This window comes from Hakea prostrata, chromosome 11 (genome assembly GCF_041222555.1).
Source record: "Hakea prostrata isolate BN-2017 chromosome 11, UWA_Hpros_2, whole genome shotgun sequence".
Lineage (NCBI taxonomy): Eukaryota > Viridiplantae > Streptophyta > Magnoliopsida > Proteales > Proteaceae > Hakea > Hakea prostrata.
The window spans coordinates 8,463,317-8,469,908 of NC_142610.1; the positions used below are offsets into that span (position 1 = coordinate 8,463,317).

General features: G+C 34.8%; 1 pseudogene; it reads left to right on the top strand.

Moving 5' to 3' along the window:
* Positions 1–1,552: 1,552 nt before the first annotated feature.
* On the top strand, positions 1,553–6,002 carry LOC148999914 (wall-associated receptor kinase 2 pseudogene; annotated as a pseudogene).
* Positions 6,003–6,592: the final 590 nt, after the last annotated feature.

Consider the following 6,592-nt stretch of genomic DNA (forward strand, 5'->3'; position numbering starts at 1 on the left):
AGGTTATGATATGTCAAGCACTAAAGAAAAAGTTAACGTAAATATTACGGTAAATATTACTTACCTTCCCTCTTAGTTCCCTCTTAGTTGACCAAATATCACTTGAACCCTTTTTAATTAGTTGAATAATATCACTTACCTTCCTTTTTACCTAACAAAGTTATCAAATGCCTTCATTTTATCAGTTTTTTCCTTCAAATTTTAATTTACCATTAAATATTTTTTTAAATTTCAAATTACTCTAAATTAAAAAGATATTTTAGTTTAAATTCTAAATTATTCTCACTAATATTATTATTATTATCACAAAATAGCCTTAATTGCCTTAATAATTAAAACATTAAATTACCCTTAATTAATTTTATTTCAACACCCACAAATATCCCCATGTCTTTTAATTTAGATGCATTTCTTTCATTAAGAGAGAAAAAGAAAAAGGAAAAGGAAACCTAAGAATAATGATTAAATTTTTTTTTATTGATTTCCTTTTCATTTTTTCTTTTTTTCTTTTTTTCTAGTTCTAATGATAAAGACAAAACATATAAATAAAGAAAATAGGAGCATTTTGAAATTTTAATGATAAAACTAATTGAGGGTAAATTAGGGTTTTAACTATTAAAATAACTGAGTGTATTTTAGATTTTTAACAATAATATTAACAGTAATTTTAGATTTTAACTACTGCAGTAATTAAAGTAATTTAGAATTTAAATTAAAACATATTTTTAATTGAGGGTGATTTAGGTATTTTAAAAAGTACTTAATGGCAAAAATAGAATTTAACGGAAAAAATTAATAGAAGTGAGGTGTTTGATAAATTTGCCAGCTAAGAGGAGATTTAAGTAGGGGTGTAAACGGACCGGATTCGGATCGGATAGTGGTATATCCATATCAGCATCCTATTATATTCGGACGGATTCGAATAATATCCTATCGGTTTTCGGACGGATTCTGTCGAATTCGGATGATAATCGGATAGTTATTTTCTTAAGTAGATTCTTCTAAATGGACATGAATATAGATTGAATACAAGTTTTTGACTACCTGTTTACATCTTTAGCTTTTTATTTGTGAGGGCTAAGTTCAAAATTTAAGAATTTAACAACTTTGGTAGCTAATTTAGTAGAAAGTCTAGAAAAATAGTCACATATCATAGGTAAAATTTATAAAAATAAAAATAATAAATCTAAATAAGTAACTTAATCGGATAATTTTATCGGACGGATAATATTCGGTAAGAAAGGGGTATGTCATATCCGCATCCTATTAATAATCGGACGGATTCAGATACTCCTAAACGGATGCGGATGCAAATTCGGAAGCAGATTTCGGTTATCCATTTACACCCATTTAAGTGATATTATCCAACTAAAAAGGGAAGTAAGTGATATTTACCCAAAAAGTTAAGTCAAGCACCGAAGAAAAAGAAAAGATTCTTCTCTCTTTTCCTTCATTGAGCGTTGAACCCATTAATCCATAAATGACATACCTGGTATTGAAGCAGCTCAGCACTCAAGGAACTGATACAATCAACTAGGAAAGAAGTGAAGCCATGAATACTACTCTCCTGAGGTTGCTTCCCTTCTTCTTCACCTTCCTGTTATGGCAAGAGGTGGCAACCTCAAGGTTTCCACGGAAAAAGCCGAATTGCACTTCTAAATGTGGTGATATTCTGGTTCCCTACCCCTTCGGCTTATCGGGAGATGATGAAGCTTGTTATTACAATTTAGATTTTCAACTAGTCTGCAACCACAGTTCCAAGCCTCCAACACTGATCATGGGAAAGAACATCCAGATTGCCAATCTGTCATTTGAAGGCCAAATGACTACAGTCACTAGTGTAAGTTACGACTGTTACGACAAGCTTGGTAACTCCACTAGTTGGAACTGGGTTACTTTTACATCTACAAACGACAGCTTATTCACTGTTTCTGACACTGAGAACAAGTACACAGCTCTGGGTTGTGACACCAAAGCAACAATCACCGGTTACAATGGCCGGAGCTTTGAGAGCGGATGTAACATGTTTTGTGTCAATAAGACAGATGTGATCAATGGATCCTGTTCCGGCATAGGTTGTTGTCAGACCTCAGTTCCAAAGGGTTTTGCAAGCTTCAATTTGACTATTGATAGTTATAAGAGTCATCACACCAGGGTTTGGGATTTCAATCCCTGCAGCTATGGTTTCGTCGTTCAAACTGGCTGGTTCAATTTCTCAACCTCATATCTCTCCAACTTCACTTCTAAATATATGGTAGATGATGTGCCAGCTGTTCCTTTAGTCTACGACTGGGCAATTGAACTGAAGTCTTGTGAAGAAGCTGTGAAAAACCATACTACCTATGCATGCGTTGGAAATAGAAGTGAGTGTGTTGTCTCCAAGAATGGTATTGGCTACAGCTGCGTTTGTCTTAAAGGTTATCAGGGAAACCCTTACGTTGAAGATGGATGCCAAGGTAAGCCATCCATATAAACCTATCAGGTCTCTCATTTCTGTCGTGGTAAGGACTAATTTTCATCATGTAAAATGTCTGAAGGCTCAGTTGGTGGCCTAAATGTGTTTGGGTAGCCTTTTTCCAAGTTGGTTTTGCCAATTACACTATTAGGCCTACAGATTTCCTTCAGAATTTCGAGTTCTTCGAAATGACTTGTTGAACGCATTAAATTTTTTGGAGTTCTTGTCTTCCTGTTTTGGATGATTTTGGTTAAAAGACATTTTGATCTTTTTGTTGAAATAGGGTTTTCATTCTACACTTATAGTCTCCAAGAGTTGAGAAGGATAGAAAACAATTACTAGTATCTGTTTTTCTTCTTTATAATAATACACTCATACACCATATTTGTTTGGTGGATGTAACCTTCAGATAAACCATGTAAATCTCGTATTTTTAATTTACTTTTAAGTTGTTTTTCTAACCAATTCTGCAGTGTTTGGTAAATAGCTGAACACTAACTGACATTTGTTTGCTGTTATTGTTGGTGCTGGATTTGATTTGATGATGATGATGAAGATGTGGATGAATGTAAGGTGGAAAATCTTCATAACTGCAGTGAGAATGCTAATTGTAAGAACAGTATTGGAGGTTACCGCTGCCATTGTCCATTAGGCTATCGTGGTGATGGTTGGAAAAGTGGAACTTCTCATTATGGTGCACTGAGAAGAGGAACCGACTGTAAAAATAGTAATATCATACTCATTATTGCAGGTATCTGTCTTTTTATCTCTCAAATGTCATCCATCATTGTATCTATCTATCTTTTGCTTTTTGGAAAAGGAAACTATACATCTCCATCACAAAAATTTTCTAGTCTACATCTTTATATCTTGAGCAAATTACATATATTCCCTCAATTTATGGAAAACTACATCTATTATCCTTAAAGTTAAGAATTACACAAGGTACTCCTCAACTTGGCTTTGTCAGTTTTCAAGAGAGAACGGCAACTTTGTCATTTTTTCTTCTTTTTCCTTTTAGTTTTTTTGGGGTACAAGGGAGCCTCTATAGATACCACCAAGAAGAGTCACATACATGATTTCTTCACTAAGAATTGTCGGTCATTGTCAATTGAGCCAGCCCTTTGATGGTTCAAATTTGTCTTTTCTTCTCTTCTACATCACAACCTAATCACTCACAATTAACCTTGGATGGTCACTATTGCATATCTCGGCTACAACAACACACTCAAGAAACAATGAAATGCAAACATGAAGACTGCACCGACATTAACCTAAAATTCAATATTAGACCCATTTAGCCATTGCCATACAGTTGTCTTAATTAAGAAGAATAGTGTTAAAATGGATATTCAAGTGGTGATCAGACATAAGCTGAGGGACTTTGCCATTAGGATGTATAGTAAGGAACAACAACAAAGGACTGGAATAACTCCAAACTCTGAACAAATAATCTTACAAAAGGAGGTGTCAACACAAGGAGAATGTAAAATGGAGAAAACACTCATGTAAAAGATAAAATTTATATGATTCACCTCAAGGCTACATCCACAACAAAGTTCTGTGATGATTTCACCATAAATCGGAAGAAGATATGTCACAACAAAGAAAAAGTTAACTGAAAAAGAAACTTGCAGCAATATAAACCTAGAATCCTTTTAGAACCATTTAGCCATAGTGGTACTACCTGTCCTAAGAAGAGAGGGTTAAAGTGGATATTCAAGTTGGTCAAATATGAGTTGAGGGAATTTGCCGTAAGATGTATACAAAGGAACAACAATAAAGGAATAGATTAATTCCAGATTATGATAAAGGACTCTTACTTATAGATCAACGTAATAAGAATAAAACATGGAAATGCACATGTAAAAGACAAGAAGTCAAGAATAACATGATTCACCTGAATGCTATGTCCACGGCAAGCTATGTAATGCTTGCTCCGAAGCTGAAGAAATCAAATTACAGCACTAAGATGTTTTACCACCGCATTTCAAAACCTAAGAGTTGCACTTATAAAATAGAAATGAAAGACCCTAATCTTGCTCCATATACTCCCCCTTCCTCACTTGGAAAAAAAAATTAGGAAAGAAAAAGTAAACCTTTTTTTTTTAAATGAACTAGTTATGTATTACCCTCCAAACACATTGCTACATCATTGTTTGCTACTTTGGGGTAGTATATGCAATCTGATCTTCTATCTTATATGTTTACAATTTGGCATCTAGAAGAGTATTTGTTTTTCTAGAGTCAAATTGAATCTTTCAAATGAATCTAGATTGGATTCCTCAACCTCCCCACCCCTCTCACCCTCTCTTCCTCTCTACTTTGGGGGTCAGGTGTTAATCATGAATACTTACACAGTTTCTTCAACTCTTAGCCACCAAATTAAGGTGCAAAAGATCAACATTTGTTTCTAATTTTTCCAGGAGTCGGTGTATGCACCCTAGCTCTACCTAGCATCATTTTGTTTATATATTGGGCAATTAAGAAAAGACGTCTCCTTAAATTCTTCAAGCAAAATGGAGGTATGTTGTTACAACAAAAAATAGCTTCATACAAAGGGGACAAAGATATTGCCAAGATTTTCACCATAAAAGAGCTGAAGAAGGCAACCAAGAACTTCAATCGGAACCAAATACTCGGTGAAGGAGGGTTTGGCACAGTATATAGGGGAATCTTACAGTGCGAAAAAATTGTTGCCATTAAGAAATCCAAAACTATGGATCAAACCCAGATTATACAGTTTATAAATGAGGTTGACATCCTCTCTCAGATCAATCACCGGCATGTGGTGAAACTCTTGGGTTGTTGCCTAGAGACAGAAGTTCCTTTGTTAGTTTACGAGTTCATCTCCAATGGAACCCTCTACCAATTGATCCACAGTGAGGAACAAGCATCAGCCAATTTTTCATGGGAGAATCGATTAAGAATTGCAACGAAACCCGCAGATGCACTAGCTTATCTACACTCTTCTCATTCAGTTCCTATCTTTCATAGGGATGTGAAGTCTTCTAATATACTACTCAATGATAAATACAGAGCTAAAGTATCTGATTTTGGAGCTTCAAGATTGGTTCCTCTGGATCAAACTCAAAAGACAACAGCAATTCAAGGGACCTATGGATATTTAGACCCAGAATGTTGGTCTACAGGCCAACTAACTGATAAAAGTGATGTTTACAGTTTTGGAGTTGTTGTTGCAGAGCTTTTAACTGGGAAAAAACCAATTTTTATGGATGGATCCGGGGAATGGATAGTTCTTGCAAGGTTTTTTACATCTTCAGTGGAAAATGGGAATCTTTTTCATATTCTTGATGATGGAATAAAAGAGGATGATGGGAATAGCCAACAGTTTCTGATTGTAGCTGATATTGCAAGAAAGTGCCTAGAAGATAAAGGGGATGATAGGCCTACAATGAAGGAAGTTGCAAAGGAACTTGATTCTTCGAAGATGATTTATGAGCAACCAACAACACAACATATTGTGGAAGAGACTAACATTTCTGAAGGTGGACAATCCACGAGCTCTTTTTCTTTTCATTTTTGATACGAAGGGGCTTAATAAGCCGGGGATGGGGATATTACTATGCCACAGCAAGAGTCGAACCCACGACCTCTTCACTAAGAGGTGTTGGTTTCACCACTAGAACAGCTCTGCATTGGCATCCACGAGCTCTTTTGATCCAACTCCTGAAATGGATAATTGGAAATAGCTTCGTTAATTATGATCTTTCTGAAAATGTTAATGGTAATGCATGTTCTTTGTTTGTCAATTTGTTTGAAATGACTGGATCTGTCTTTATTTTATAGTGTGATATAGTAATCATGTGAGAATTAATCACAGTTTGGAAGCTTCAGCTTATGGTCTTCGTTGAGATTTTATCTGGGCTATTATGTATTTTAGTGGTTATGTAACTTGTGAGAATTTTACCATTGAATTTTCTGCCCTTTAGTATACACTATTTGTTGATCTACTACCACAATATCTTTATCAAAAAAATAAAAATTATAACTATCTAGTATGATATTCTAGGATGTATGGTGCATAGTGTTAAGTTATTAAGAAGCTTCAAACGGATAGATAAACTTAATATAGAAAAAATGATGATATTAAAAAAGATGACAAGCAAAACTAGA